The sequence below is a fragment of the Dermacentor silvarum genome, chromosome 1, assembly GCF_013339745.2.
Source record: "Dermacentor silvarum isolate Dsil-2018 chromosome 1, BIME_Dsil_1.4, whole genome shotgun sequence".
Taxonomy (NCBI): domain Eukaryota; kingdom Metazoa; phylum Arthropoda; class Arachnida; order Ixodida; family Ixodidae; genus Dermacentor; species Dermacentor silvarum.
The window spans coordinates 160,679,904-160,696,630 of NC_051154.1; the positions used below are offsets into that span (position 1 = coordinate 160,679,904).

At 46.7% G+C, this 16,727-nt stretch overlaps 1 protein-coding gene across 3 annotated transcripts in view; it reads left to right on the forward strand.

The window, feature by feature from the left end:
* Positions 1-16,727, forward strand: part of LOC119436305 (tachykinin-like peptides receptor 99D) — a 729,947-nt gene that overhangs the window by 429,650 nt on the left and 283,570 nt on the right. The window lies entirely within an intron of this gene.

Genomic DNA, 16,727 nt, shown 5'->3' on the forward strand with positions numbered 1-16,727 from the left:
TCGACCAAAAGTATATCACGGGGCGAGAATTGGCGGTACAGTGCCGGTCGAAAATTGGTCCAACAGCTGTAATGAAATAAAGCAGTCGCCTGCCTGTCTTCGGAGCGATTTACTCTTGCTGGTAATTGCCAGTAATGTCCAAAAAATGCAGTTCTACAAGAATGAAAGGCAAAAAAAAAGATTGGTTTAGTCTTTTCTTTGGCTACAACGTAGAAATACGTCGAAATGTTTCACACACACACAAAAAAAAATGTAGCTACGAATTTTGGTTGTGCGTGGTCTAAGATGCTGCTACTGGAGAAACACACTGGGGGAGAACTTTCGATCGAGTGGAGTTATGTTGTGCACGCTCAAAAAGAAGAATAAAAGGAATCGGGAAGTGGAGGGAGGGAAGGGGGAGGTCGCTTTAATACAGCGTCTGCCGTGTCCTTCGACCGCAGTTGAATCAGTGGCACGGACTCCGCTTGTGCAACAATGCGCTGCTTTTTTTTTCTCTTCGAGGATTTCTTTTTACTTTTTCTTTAAAGGGACACTAAAGAGAAACGGGAAGTTCAGCTAGAATAAAAGAGGGACCTTCAGGAATGCATGCGGTTTTTGTTGGGTGCAAAAATATGAGTTATTAGCGGAGAAATTCGTAAACAAAGACCAATTATCTCTTCCTCAATTTCTCCCACCCCAGATTTGGCGCTGAAGCAGTGTCGTCACAGATTGCATTGCTCTCGGCGAATCAGAATGCGCCATGATACGTCACCGCTTGCGTAAACGGCCGAGGCGCTGGATGCATCATGGCTGCATGCATGGTCGCTGCGTTTGCGTTCGCCGCGATGGATACCGTTGCTGCCGCTGAACCTTGCAACGAAGAGCTCGCCAGGGAAGCAGGACTGCATTTCAGCGATATTCAGTGAAACGGAGCGCGAAATGATCCTTCGTGCTCGAGCGGTAGGTGTTTCCGCGTGCGATGGCGGTGAGCCGCCGGCCGCGCCGGCGGAATGCAGAGCTTCGTTTTCGTCGACGAAGGCGAAGCGTCCGGTCCGCCAGGCGACGATGTTCCCGACAGAACAAGCGTAGAAAGTTGTGCACGTACTCGGTATGGTTATTTCGTGACTTTATTTGATGACATTCAGCACTCACCGAGCCGCCAGTTTGCTGCTGCAGGGGCATCGGTACGGGGTTTGATGAAGGCCGCATTGAGGGAACAGCTGCTCGAGAAAGGACTGGCCTATGGGGCACGCCAAGATACTTTCCGAGGGCAAGATTATACACATAATCCGAGGGCGAGAAATGCAGAGAGCACACCATCGGTTTCTCTGGCTCTTTTGCCGTTTTATCACCGGCAGAGCACTGAGCCATTGCGAACGCCGGGGAGCCGGGGCTCTCCGCGCGACGCCACATGAAAGGACACAATCGAGTCAACACTGCCGCTGCCCCTGATCAAGCGCCTTGGGCCATTTATACAGCCCTCAACACTACACACACGAGGCATTTTCTGGCTGTTTCCCGCGAAGTCAACGTTTTTCGAGCCACGCAACACGCCACCAAACACCGTAGAGCGGAACAGGCGCGCGCGACAATGCATTGACCAAAAACGAAACTACGAAACTATCACGGCCGCATGTATCGACATGTCATTTTTTCTTATTTAATTTTGTGCTAAACTTGTACTTCCTCGCTTGAAATGGTTTAAAAAGTTGGCAAATGCTGTTCATGTACGTTTAAGGTGTATTTCATTTTGCGTTTTATTAACAGCGATAAATCGCTCTCGACCAATCGCGACCGGCCTACGTTTGTAATCTCCGACGTCATGAACGTTAGTGCGGGAATTTCGAAGGAGCGTCAGCACCTATCCTTCAGTTTTTCGCTATTTTCTCGCTTATTAAACATCTGTTTGCAGTAAGAATGGTATGGCTGTGATCGTGAAAGGATAATCTACCATTTAAGCTCAACTTCCGGTTTCTCTTTAGTGTCCCTTTAATAGTACATAAATGCCGTTTCGCGCGCTTTCTTAATAATAATTGTTTATTACAGAACAAATATTTTCGAAACTTGTTCCAAGCACCATCGTACAAAATGGCAAATTTAACATTAAAAAAGCAAAAAAAAAGCATTAGGAAGAAAACAAGACGACGGTGGCTCCTTTTATTGAAATGCAGCGATGGCAGCTCGGGCCGAGGTATTCCTTTGATGCCTGCAGCGGCAGCTCTTGTTTTTTGCTGTTTTTCTTCTTTATTTAATATGGTTGATGCAGCTAACTTCGCGCGATTGAATGAATCTGTATGGAGACGTGGCTCGTGAACAAACTGACGCCTGCGGTGTCCCAGACCAGTCCCATTTATTCCTGAGGCCGCACGTGCCGACACCTTCGCAGTAATGCAGTGGCCCCTTCGTAAAGGAAATAAAAGGGACGGCGTCATACTCTAAAAGACGGGGGGAAGGCGTACCAACCGACAAATAAGGCGGGAGAAGGGTGGCAGACGTTGAAATGGGTGAAGCTGACAGCTACGGGCATCCTGGAAATGCCGGCAACGAGGCGCAATCGGCCGGCCGACGTGAACACCTTCACTTGCAGGTGGGAGAGAGCGCGCTAGATAGGAATGCATTGGCCGCGTCGGTGGCACGAGCTTTAGGCGCGTGAAATGGGCGTTTTGTTCAAGCGGGTGCACTCGAGAGAGGAAGACACTGTATTAGGAGGTGAGTAGGGCGGGGGGGAATGGGGGGGGGGGGGGTGAGCACCTACCTCTCATCGGCTTGTTTTGGCAGCGTCAACACGCGAGCACATTGCTGGCCGACGCAGCTTCTCGTTAGCGGCACCGCTAGACATCTGTACGAGCGAACCTCGCTAGTGGTGGTGGTGCTCTGAGCGGAAGCTGTCGCTCTTCGCGAGCTGCCGATCGAACCTGTCCGATGTGCTGTGGCGTCGGTCTCTCGGCGAGGCTCGGGAACACTGCAGGAACGGCTGAGCGACGATGTGAGCTGTCTGTTGCCACGCAGTGACGTACACAGACATCCAAAGGTGCAGAACTGACGTGTTACGTTAGGAAAGCTTCGCACAAATATGCAGGTGACATTCGCATCAGCTCATATAATATAGCATCAGCTAGAGTTGCCATGTCTGCACATGTGTGCCAAAATGTAGGCAGTCGAAATCACCGCTCTGCAACATAAATGGTCGGAGCGAGAAAGCGCGTGAACATAGAGCGATGACTTCCTGCTAACTGACTATATAGCATCAAGTAATCATGGTCACATATCTGCACATGGGGCTATCTAGTTCATCATAAGCCTGTAAGCCATAAAATCCGCAGCCGCAGTTGCTCAGTTCCCTCCAGGGCCCTGCAGACGTTTGTTAAACAAGGCGCTCTGTGGTCTGCCAACGTTTGCAAAAACGAACAATGGCCTTGCAAAAGCTGCGGGTACAAAAACGTCCACCGGTCGATGTTGACTCAATAAGACTGGACCCAACGCGCCCGTGCTACGCCTTTCTTTTTTATATATAAGATGGAGTGAAAGCGAAACGTGAACGCTAAAGTGCTTACAGTAAACGAGGCAGCTTTTTTTGATGAGTTCCGTTAATAAAGCATAGTTCTAAATATGTCAAATTTATGCAGAAAATTAGGACCGTTTACCTTCATCCACTGCAAAAAAAAAGGTTACGATACCTTTATAATTAGAGTATCAGTAATTTTAATAAAAAGGTTATGCTAGCGACTGGTGGCTTATGTACTTTGGCACACATAATTTTCGCGAGCGAGTCAGCAAATACTTAACGGCAGAAATACCCGTTCGCAACATCAGCATACCTTAAGCCTTTGGCATGCGAAACTACAACATATCGATAGCTGAGCGCCTTCGTTCCTCATCGCCTTCTTGCTGAGGCTGTGGCCTCGGTACGACAGTAGACTTCGTCAGCCCCAACACTAGCTAGATCTCCTCGTCAGAACACAAACTGCCTTTTAATTCTGGAGCACAGCGTCGAACCCTCAAATGGGGACATCTCGGATGAGCGTGAGCCCGAGGACACCCTCGTAAATTTTTAAAGCGAATCGCTACGTTACTTTTCAGATGGCTGCGGTCGACGGTTACTGGCGGCGTCCAACCCGCGGCAAGTTTGGGGCGCAAATGGCGGCCCGATCTCGTTGCAGAATGCCAGCTACCTCTTTGGGACGCCCGGGCTGAAGGTTTGCATGCTGTGATCGATGATGGTGCTGTGTCGAATTTCTCTGCCACCTAAGTAAAACTAACTAAATAAAAATAAATAAAAATTACAAATGCGGTCAACTTTGCAATCATCATCATCAGCCTATATTTATGTCCACTGCAGGATGAAGGCCTCTCCCTGCGATCTCCAATTACCCCTGTCTTGCGCTAGCTGATTACAACTTGCGCCTGCGAATTTCCTAACTTCGTCACTCCACCTAGTTTTCTGCCGTCCTCGACTGCGCTGCCATTCTCTTGGTATCCATTCTGTAACTCTAATGGCCAATCGGTTATCCACCCTGCGCATTACATGGCCTGCCCAGCTCCACTTTTTCCGCTTAATGTCAACTATAGAGGTTGTTTCAGCGAACACTTTCAAAAATTCTTAAAGGTTGCCTGAGGCAGATAGCACAATTCTAGTTCATGAGCTGGTCTAGCTACTCGAAGAGGCGAACATTACTTGCACAAGAAATTGAAATGCATAATCGAATAATTAACAGAAATTCAATAATTAAGTTTTTAACTAATTACCTGATGGCCCATATTGCAATTTACAAATTGTAGCAGGGGAGTTCGCAAGGTGGATCAACTTGGAACGAATTCTCGGGATGACTCCAGTTTCGAGATATTAATTCCCGAACTTTGCGGAGAAATGCATTGGCGTTCCAGTTAGGTTCTTAAGAAAACGTCGCTTTATGCATTGAAGCACAAAATTAACTGAAACGCCAATGCATTTCGCCGCAAAGTTTGGGAATTAATACCTTGAAACTGGTGTCATCCTGAGAATTAATTCTAAGTTGATCCGCGTTGCGAACCCCACGGCTACAATTTCTAAATTGCAATATGGGTCATCAGGTAATTAGTTAAAAACCTCATTAGTGAAATTTTGCTAATTATTCGATTATGCATTACAATTTTTGTGCAAGTAATGTCCGCCTCTTCGAGTAGACCAGCTCATTAACTAGAATTGGGCTATCTGCCACAGGCAACCTTAAATAAATTTTGAAAGTGTTCGCTGAAACACCCTGTAGAATATCGGCTATCCCTGTTTGTTCTCTGAGCCACACCGCTCTTCACGTTAGGCCTAACATTTTTCGTTCCATCGCTCTTTTTGCGGTCCTTAACTTGTTCTCAAGCTTCTTTGTTAACCTCCAAGTTTCTGCCCCATATGTTAGCACCGGTAGAATGCAATGATTGTACACTTTTTTTTTTCAGCGACATTGGTAATCTCCCATTCAGGATTTGGTAATGCCTGCCGTATGCACTCCAACCCAATTTTATTCTTCTGTAAATTTTCTTATCATGATCGGGGTCCCCTGTGAGTAATTGACCTAGATAAACGTACTCCTTCACAGATTCTAGAGGCTGACTGGCGATCCTGAATTCTTGTTTCCTTGCCAGGCTATTGAACATTGTTTGTCTTCTGCATATTAATCTTCAACCCCACTCTTACACTTTCTCGGTTAAGGTCCTCAATCATTTGCTGTAATTCGTCCCCATTGTTGCTGAATAGGACAATATGTCATGTGCAAACCGAAGGTTGCTGAGATATTCGCCGTTGATCCTCACTCCTAAGCCTTCCCAGTCTAAAAGCTTGAATACTTCGTATAAGCATGCAGTGAAAAGCATTGGAGAGATTGTGGCTCCTTGCCTGACCACTTTCTTGATAGGTAACTTTCTACTTTTCTTGTGGAGAACCAAGGTAGCTGTGGAATCCTTGTAGACGTTTGCTAAGATATCCACGTATGCCTCCTGTACTCCTTGATTACGCAATGCCTCTAGGACTTCTGGTATTTCTACTGAATCAAATGCCTTTTCATGATCTATGAAAACCATATATAGAGGTTGATTGTACTCCGCAGATTTCTCGATTATACCTGATTGATGACGTGGATGTGATCCACCGTCGAATATCCCTTCCTGAAGCCAGCCTGTTCTCTTGGTTGACTGAAGCCAAGTGTTGCCCTGATTCTATTGGCGATTGTCTTGGTGAATATTTTATACAATATTGAAAGAAAGCTAATGGGCCTATAATTGTTGCATTCTTTAACGTCTCCCTTCTTATGGATTAGGAACAAATAACATTGAATGGCTAAATTGTGAATGGAAATGAGATTTGAGAATGGTAAGGACAAATTGAGTACTTGCGAGTTTTCTTCTTGCTACTTCGGAGATTTGCCGGGTGAAGGCAGGCCGACAGCGCCAATTTGCACTTGGCATCGCACCGGCGTGCGCGCGCTCGCTCGCCACGGAGTCTTGGCGGTAAAGAAACAAAATATAATCCTAAAATTTTACTTTCGCTCATTTTCTGGGCATTATGCCGGAAAATCAACGCAACTAATTAAAATAAGAAATTATTTAAATAATGTATGTCGATTAATTGTAATAAAATATTTAGTCTACGCCCTATACCGTACCTTATGTTTACTCATTTATTTTCATTAATATTTATTTACTTCTTTATTGTCCGGCCCTCGACACCACCACATGTCGCCAGTACTGCCCTCTAGTAAACACGTTTGTAAACCCCTGCTGTAGAACATTCTCTTCCCTCGCCATGGCCTCACGTCTCAATGGGATGAAGGTAACAGATGTATTAATTGGTACTCACGCAGACGCAGCATGCTTTTATAATTGCTTAGAATAAAAAAAAACCACACTACATACCACGATCTCGATATGAATGTGCGAATATGTACATATCAGCAGTAATAATGAGCGTATGATCTGGGACAAGTATTGTATTTTTTAAGCTGAAATTTCGGAGTAGCGGATTCTTCAGCATCCAAAATTTCCATACTGCGCAGATGTAGATAAACAACATCTACGCAGTCTTCCGCGTGTGACTCAAGTGCCCGAGGGCGTAAGTTGTGGACCTGAACAATCGGCACTTCTAGCGGCCACCAGCTGCAAACTGGCGCTGAAACGTTGCTTTTCTTCGTAACTTAACAACGAGGTATGAACAAATGTATGATGTACGCCTATAACAGTGAAACGAGCTTGCACCGGGGTTTCGCAAGCAACGTTTTCTTTTCTTCCGTCAAACTCAGACTAATTCTGAAATATGCGACTGTATAGAAATTGCTATATTTTAAGTAGAAAAAAATAGTATTTGCGAATGAGATAATGCATGAACATTAAGTGCTTAGAGGTAGATTTTTTTCTATAATGTATAGTTCTAGCTTTCATTTCATAAAAATGTTTTCGCAGTCACAGGAGAGTCAATATTGATCTGAGCATACCAAGCGACGCAGGACGGCACAGAAAAAAAAATATCTGCAGTTTTGAATTCAATTAAAGAAATGCTAAATACAAGGAAATTAAATTTGATTAAAATTAAACTGGCCGCAGTAGGGATACGAACCAACGTCTTCGCATTACGCGTGTGATGCTCTTGATAGTTGATCAGCCGCCCCACCCCGCATTTTTTTCGTGCTGGCATGCACCGCCGGTTAAAACAACCACCGAGAACAACCCGATCTGTAGGGTGAGTGATAGCGGCGATCATTCTGGATTTTGTCTACAATGTCTTTTTCAAGCTCGAAAAGACATTTTAGCACGAACATTGTGAACTCGGGCTGGATTTCATGGCAACGCTCTTGCACCTGGAGTCACATAAAGCAAGGAGCCCCATCGGATCCATTCAAGATTTTCAAGGGCTTCTCGATAGCGAGCGGGCGCGTTGAGGCATCTCGCAGCGGCCGCGGAATCTACGGAGCGCATGGATTTCAATTCCGAAACGTTATGGGTATAAATTTATCATAAACTTTAGACGCGAAAGGTGCAGTGACATTTCCAAAAGCGTGCTATATATTTTCAATTATGGAACTTTATGGGTGTAATGTTCTTAAAAACTTGGGCCAACATGCGCGCACTGGAGCCCTCTGTCCGAGCCGTTCCAGAAATTGAAGCACGCGCTCGCATTCTTCCACACACACGAAAATACTAAACGTCATCGTGATTGTCAACTTTCAGCTGATAATTTTCTCCAAGCATTTTCAGGAAGCGCGCCCAATGTGATCAATCAGCTGGACCAGGGCAGGCAAAGTAAAGTAAGAGAAAACAGAAGAAAGTAAACGGCCTATTATTGAGGCAGTTCTTTTTTACGGGCGACAAGGTCTGGCTCTCCGTGACCATAGGAACAGTGGTCCTGTGGATTTAAGAAAAGCCCCCGCTGAAAATACTGGTATTTTCAGGGCGCTTCTTCGCATGCGAGCTCATTGTGGGCATATCTGAAGAACCATTTTCAATGTTGCCCCAGTAATGCCACGTATTTAAGCCAAGATGTACACAACCAAATCATAGATATTTGTGGTGAAATTATCAAAGAAAGCCTAGATGCAAAAGTAAACGCTGCCGGCTGCTTCTCCATACTTTCTGACGAAATGACGGATATTGCTGGAATCGAACTGCTTACTGTTTGTGCAAGGTACCTAAACAAATATGCCAACGACATCGAAGGAGTGTTTCTTGGTTTTAGCACCGAAATAGATGCGCTCTCTCATTGCGACTGAAGGCTCTATGTAAATGTGTACGAACTGCTGCAGATTCTGGTCACCCTTCCAGTGACCACTGCCAGCGCAGAGAGAATATTTTTTAACATGAGATTACTAAAAAAACTACTTGTGTTCTACAATGTCTAAAGAACGCATGGTTAGGCTCGCACTTCGATACGCCCACAGAGACGTCGGCATCAATGTGTCCGAAGTCATTGACTGCTTCGCTAAACTTCCCCACCCAGTGAAGTTTGTCGTTTAGATAGCGAAGCGAGAAAAATCAATGCAAGGAAAAAGCTCTGTTCCTTCAGGTCCATAAACCCCTAATTATGAACACGTACGCCTGTTCATTAGCTTTTAAAACCACAGAAATTTTCGCCGTTTATTCTAACAGTTAGCATCATGATCAAAATTATCATGCGGATACGAAAATTACGAGGACATCAATAACCAGTTTTGACCGACCTTGCTCATTGGAAGCCTGGCCCACGCAGCATTTCCCAGCAAACACACTCGCATATTGGGTAGATCAACTTGCCGCATCATCTGTGGCTTTCGTTTGACCTTTTCTTTCCTTTTTAGCTACCTATTTTTGCTTGGTTTTTGAACCGAAGCAATACCCTTCTTTAATTTTGGGTGCAGAATATTTGCTGCCGCTCTGCAGGCAGTTAAATTGCACATTTTCGTACTGATTTCTGCATTATTCCACTATTATTCTACCCATATGGTCCTGTCACGACCGCCGCATGGCCCAAGTGCATATAACAATTTCTGCGATCATAGTTTTGTTCTTGCCTGGATCGTCTGTCTTGGTATACGTAAGGTTTACTATCTGTGACTGCGCAACATTTTTATTTGTATTGTTTGACACATTATGGGTCATAGTGGCGAAGTACCGGCCCTGAAGTTAGTACAAACTTGAGCTGCTTAAACGATGACGCGCATTCTGCTGACCATTGAAAAGGCATGTCCTTGTTGAGTAGGCATGTCGGTGGGTAAGCCAGGTCGGCAAATTCAGGCACGAAGCGACGGAAGAAAGAGCACAAGCTCAAGAAACGTCGCAACTCTCGTAGTGATTGCGGTTGTTTGAAGCTGCAAACTGCAGCAATATTTTGAGGGTCAGGCCTAACGTCATGCTTGTTGACAAGATGACCAAGAACCAGAGTCTCACGGTTGCCGAAGTGATACTTCTTAGAATTCAAGGTAAGCGTACCTCCATCGCTGTCTTGACATCGTAAGAACTCATCGTAAGAACGATGTCAAGACGGCGATTGTGCTCGTCAAATGTACGGCCAAAAATCACAATGTCATCAAGATAACAGACAAATTTCCCACTTCACTCCACGCAGAATAGTATCCATGAAGCGCTCAAACGTGGCTGGGGCGTTACACAAGCCAAACGGCATTACATTGAATTCAAACAGGGTTACAACGGCTGTTTTCTTCTTGTCATCCGAATGCATGGGAATTTCCCAATAACCAGACCTTAGATTCACGGAGGAGAAATACGAGGCAGAATGCAAGCAGTCAATTACGTCATCGATCCTGGGAAGCTGGGATACATCCTTTTTGGTGATAGAGTTGAAACGTCGGTAATCCACACAGAATCTCCAAGAACCGTTTTTCTTCCTTACAAAGATCACAGGTGCAGCCCAGGGGCTGAATGACTCCTGAATGACCTTCTTCTTCAGCATATCTTCTACCTGTTGAGCAATGATTTTGCGCTCTGCAGTTGAGACACGGTACGGTTTCTGCCGGATAGGGTGAGTGGATCCCGTGTCAATCACGTGACGAGTACGTGACTCTGGTACATTATATTGTTCCTCGCTCTGCGCAAAATGAAAGATTGTGACATGCTTGGCCAGGACGTGGACCAAGGCTCGACGCTTCTCTGACAGCAACGACTTCCTCACCATACTCAGAAACTTGTCCTCTGTAGGGTGAGTGACAGCAACGTGGTCTACTGTCTCGTCGCTTAACGCTGCAATTCAACTGCTCGCATTTTGTTCGAAGAGGGCGAGCCGCATTCCACTGGGTAGCACGACAGGCTCACTAGAACAATGCAGCACCCATAATGAGGATCGCCCATCGGTAATAGAAAGGACGCAACACGGCACGAGCACATTTTTCTTGGCGCGGTTGAGGGGTACCGGCTCCACAAGGACCTCAAACGTTCCAGCGTCTGCAGCAGGGGTATCAATGGGCAGTCTCTTCATCGACTGGGGCGGCAAGAAAATATCGTCAGTGACAGCGAAGGTTCCTTGACAGTGCGGAGACCCCTCAGTAAAAGCAGATAACAGAATTTCACCAGCGCCGCAATCTACAGTGGCGCCGCACTCTCGTAGACAATCAATCCCCAAGATTACATCGTGCGTGGAGCTTGTCAGAACAGCAAATTCCACCTTGAACACTCTGTGGTCTTAAGCTACACTCACAACACACACCCCGACCGGGTACAGCGACTCCCCACTCACTGCACGAAGTATGGCACAGTTGTCCCAGCAAAACATCACTTTGGGTTTAAAATTTAAACTCATAACCGAAACAGCTGCTCCAGTGTCTATCAAAGCCATCGTTGGAATTCCGTCTACAAGGACGTGAACCTTGTTCTGCATCATAGAAACTGGTGGAGCCATGCGTGTGTGTAGTGACAAATGTTCAGCGACCTCCCCTCCATCGGCCGCACCACCTATTTTCCCGGTGATGGGGAAGTTGGGGAAGCTTCGTACGCAGGCGGGCGAGTCGCTGCGGGTGTTCGGTCGGTAATTGTTACCAACAAACGTGTCACCATGGGAGTTCTGCTGGAAGCTGTTTCCGAAGAACATGTCCCGTGTCCAGCGAGCACTATACCATGCCGACTGTTGCGTCGAGGAGACGCCGGCGGACGTTCTCGTAAAACCGCGGTTGTCCGCGACGGCGCTCAGGGTAGAATCGAGCCACGTGTCCACGCACACCACATTGGAAGCACACACTGTAGGTGCCGCACGCACATCACGAAACCTTCCACTAGGCTCCGTGTATTCGTGATGATCATCCCACGATGACGCCATGATATGTGGTTGGTTCAAGGTGTTCTGCAGGCTATCGCGACGATGCAATTCGTAGGTGGGTCGTTCCAGTGCTCTTGATCGGGGCACATCATCATATCCCGTGGCATGAACGGACGCACACGTTGCGTCCAAGGGCAAATAGGCATCGTTGACACGTGCCGTTGTCGCAGCCACAGTTTCACGTCGATCAAGTTCTTCGCGTACGATTTGTCTTATCGTTGACGCGAGATCGCAGGGTGGTATAAGACCGACGTCATCACTCGCAACGGTGATGACGTTGGTGAGTCTACCAAACTTAGGTCTAATGCGCCTAGCCTTCAGAGTGTAAAACGAGCGTCAATGTCTGATCACGTCGCTACCGACTCCAAGGTGTCCTTTCCTATGAGGAAGTTGTAGACGTACTCGGCAATCCCTCTCAGAAGATGTTCGACCTTGTCTTCTTTCATGCGAGGGTTTACAGACTTGCACAGTTTCAAGATTTCCTCAATGTATATTGTGCAAGTCTCGCCTGCATGGCACTTGAGGACGCTGCATCAAAGTCTGCTCAACGCGCTTCTTCTTCAAAGATGGGCCCCCAAAGCAGTTCTTTATTTCATCCACGAACTCTTCCCATGTGGCTAGAGTTTCTTCGTTGTTTTCAAACCACACGAGCGCCGTACCTTCTAGAAACAATGGCACGTTGGTCAGCCGGGTGTCTGAATCCCAACGGTTGTATCGACTCACCCGACTGTAGTGGTTCAACCACTCTTCAACGTCTTCTCCGACCTTTCCAGCGGAGGTCCGTGGCGCATGTGATGTTGCCACGTAGCGCCAGACGAAGACTGCGGGCTGTCGCCGTCAGGAATCGCCTCCATTGAAAGCGGTGTTAGTCCGGCCAGGCGGCGGCTTCGGCGCAGTTCCAGTTGTTGCGCTTCCGTGATCATTCGTCCTGGATTGCTCTTCGTTACCCAGCACCTTGACCAATACAGTTACGGTGAGATGCGTTTATTAATGAAATGATGAATGCGAGAGGCCTAGGGACCGAAGAGATCACAGTCCGCACTCCCATCGTCTTCCTTTACTGCACAGCGTCCCCCGTATCGTAGCAATATATATATATATATATATATATATATATATATATATATATCGTGATTTTCGTCGCTTTTTCCTACAGTGTATCGCCGTGCGTACGCACGCACAAAGACACATGCGCAAGTGCGCATAATTTTAGTACATTAAAGTGAGCCAGCAGGTCCCCCGATGAACCTGTACCAGGGGCGCTATAACATAAAATGATTCCAAACTGTTTTGATTCCAATTTCTGCAATCAGCCTCCACGATTGGTCAAAAAATTTTCGGGCCGCTCCCAACTTCGCCTGTCTGTCACGTGACGTCACGAAAACGGCGATAGCTCCCCATCTGATGTAACGTGTACACACTGATTATGCATGATTAAACCGCACAAAAGAAAAATAATAATTCCTGATTCAACGCCTTCTCACCATTAGCCCTCTGCTATTGGTGCAATGTTTTCTGGCTAAGCCCACTTCGCCTGTCTGTCACGTGACCTCACAAAACCGTGATAATTCACCATGTCAAAGTGACGTGCACGCAAAAAAAATGCATTAATATGCCGAACAAAAGTGAAAATTTTTCTGAATAGCCACAGACTGCCCCGTTCCGAAAGGGATAGAAGATGGCTGCCCGCCGATCGCTCAGGCCCTCGCTACTCGTACCGGCCGGTGAGCATGTATTTATTTGCGCATGATAAACTTTCTTGCCGGGCAGTAATACGTTATTGAGCCCTTTCGGCTTGCATACGACATCGGTCTGCCAACTGTTCCTTGCTGAGGATCCGTTTTAGCGGCATTCTTATCCTTCTGTTGCACGCCGCCGCGATTTTAGACCAGCCACCGGAAGCTAAGTAAGGCGAAGCGGACCAATCGGAGAAGTCGGCACCACCCTCTTCATGAGGTTATCTATTTTCACTGGGCTGGCTCGGCCCCATCGAAACCCTCTCCACTAGAGTGTGCTCCTCGCCTCTTGTCAGCTAATTCGATAAGAAAAACCGCTGAGTGTAGACAATGTTATTGGTTTTGAAAGCGAACAAAGGGGACCTCCTATAAACGAGGAAAGTGTTTGACAACGCTGCGGGTCACCGCCCAATGCTTGCGTTGGTGGTTACGTAAATTTGACGTCAGGAGTTTGGAATCAAAACAGTTTGGAATCATTTTACGTTATAGCGCCCCAGTTCACAAAAGCACATAACATGCATTTCCTCCAGCGTCATCGTCGGTTTAGTAGCCACGATTAAACGTACCGGCCATACATTTTCCTACAACCGCTTACAGCTCCTTTTCATTGACGGCAACGGCCTAAAAACTGCCGTGGCTCTATTCAGGCATGAGCGACTATTCGTATATTGGAGAATGTAGTAAAGCATCGTTTACAGTGTGCGTACTTTGCTTGAAATAATCGGAATTGGCATAACTGTGGCATTTTTATTTGGCTATACCCGTACGCGCCCTGACAAACACAGACTGCTTCCATAAACAATGAGTGCGTCTGGCAGTGTTTCCTTTCTTTATTATTTTGCTAACTGGTTTACGCTTCCATTTCCAGGTTTAATTTTCCATTTGGTCGGCTAGAACACTTCTTACGCAGACGCACACTCTTGTAAGTGAGGCACCAATTCATGGATTAGTTTTTGTTTGGGTTTGTAATGTCTCGGACAAAGCCATTAAAGAGCTACGAATAGTAATATATTACGGGTAGCTGAGGTACTTTCAACCTCAAGCCCTCCACAGCAACCTGTCCACAAGAGAACGGAACAAAGGATTTCCTGTCCCCGCAAGGTCTTTTAATTAAGCTACGGCCATTTCAACGCGCTGTTCCCTGCTGTTTGTGGTAAAACCAACCCGTGTTCGATCAGCCCATTTTTGTATAATAATTTTATAAAACGTGCTTCACTTAACGCTTGGACGAGAGGCTCACTGCGCGCCCCCCTCCCCCCCCACACACACACACTTTTTTTTCTCTCTCTGCGATGTTATACGGTCCCGTTTCGAGCATACTAAGGCGGGTGCCTAGATATGACAACCGGCATTGTTGGGATTTTCATCATCAGTATTAATGCCTTAAACAAGTACTTTTTAATTGTTTTATCTCAACAACTTGTGTCTTCACGTCTATACAAACTCTTGGCGGATTATAATCCTACTAGGAGTGTACGCTCAGTTTGAAACGAACATTGAACACTCGGAATTAAAAATCACCAGCACGGCTGTATAATCAATCTTGATAGTTTCTCGTTTAATTTAGCAACTTCCTTTTCCTAGCTCCATTATTAAGCACTTATATTAAAAATGAATCCATTTCTCGAATTTTACGCCCAAACATCACGAGCTGATTATGAGGAACACCGTAGTGCATGGCGCACTCCGGATTATTTTGGACAGCTGGCGTTCTATTAATGTGCACCTAAATATAAGCACACGAGCGTTTTTGCATTTCGCCTACATCGAAACGAACATTGAATCGACGGACCCTCGAGCTCAACAGCACAACGCCATAGCCACTAAGCTACCGCGGCGGGTCCCCCTACAACTCGCCGCACACACATGCTTTGTAGCGCAATGACACCTTACAAAGGCCGCTGTACAATGCAGAGAACGTGGCACCTAACATGGAACGAAAGAGCTTGGCAGGGGCCGACAGCATTATCTTCAAGTAAAGGACTGGAGCCTCCGCTACGGGTCATCATTTCGACAAGGATGAATGCCCTATTTTGGTCGGTGTCTCGACAGTCTTACAATTACTTGTCAAAAGACGTCGACCCGTGCTAAGGCACTCATTCCTTTCCCTTCGTGCACTGGCAGAAGGGTGATATGTGTACTGACCGCGCCAGTGGCCAGTGGTTCTATACGAATGAGCGCCTTGAAGACTATAGAAGAGCACCCGTATTTTGCCACAGTGGCTGGTGCCTTGCCAATCCAAAACCCCCCCCAAAAAAAACGAAAAAAAAGAGAAAAGGGAAGACAAAGGAGTGACGAGCGCTGGAGGCTGGTTTCTCTCAAAGCTCTTCCGCGCACGCCTGGTTGCCGCGTGAGAGGAGACCAGCGAGACCGCCGAGACGCGCGTCATTTCGATTAGATTTGTTCTAAACGCGTTTCAAGTGAAGCCACGTGGCATGATAACGCGGCAGCCTATTAAGCGCGCAGTACTCCAGCAGGTTAACACCGGCGGTTAATGCCGGCGAACGGCAGCGCCAGAGAAGACCCCTCCGTTAATCTGGCAACCCGCGTGGCCGTCGCCATAATCAGATTGGCCCGTCCGCAAACGACTGGAACTCTCGGCTCCGCCTTTAATTCAGTCAGTCTCGCACGGTCGCCTCTGCAAACGGGCTCCCGATGCGGCCAGCGGCGCAGAAACATCGGGCGGGCCGTGATTGAAAAGAAAAAAAAAAGAAAAGAAAAGCTACAGAAGGAAGCAAAGAAAAAAGCGAAGAAATATCTACCGCCTACACCCGCCTGCAAGCGGGCTGTGCTTCGGACGCTGGGTGCCCGATCCTTCCTGGACTGCATGGGTGTAATGGTCCGCCCACTGGCCAGAGCCTTTCGAGCGCTTCTACGTCGCACTCCCGCCTCGACGGAGCTGGTGCTAAAGGCGCAAATAACGAAATGTGGGAAATAAATATGATATACGGGAAAGTGTATTGAGAGAGGAATTGGTCTTCTTCCAAGAGAACGGCTTTGGAAATAAAAGTGGAACATATACAGTGTAAGGGATAAGCCAGATAAAAGCGTGTGAAGAACTAACCACCTTTTTCGTATTTTTGTATTTCCTTTTCACTTCTTCGAAATGGGACGTCATTTCTGCAATAAATCGGAATCTTGTCCCCCCCCCCTCTCCTCTTCCTTTTCATAGAAGCATCAGTTGGTACATACTTTCGTGTGACATTTCTGGCAGTCTCAAATTTGCTTAATCGATCAAAATTTGTTACTAT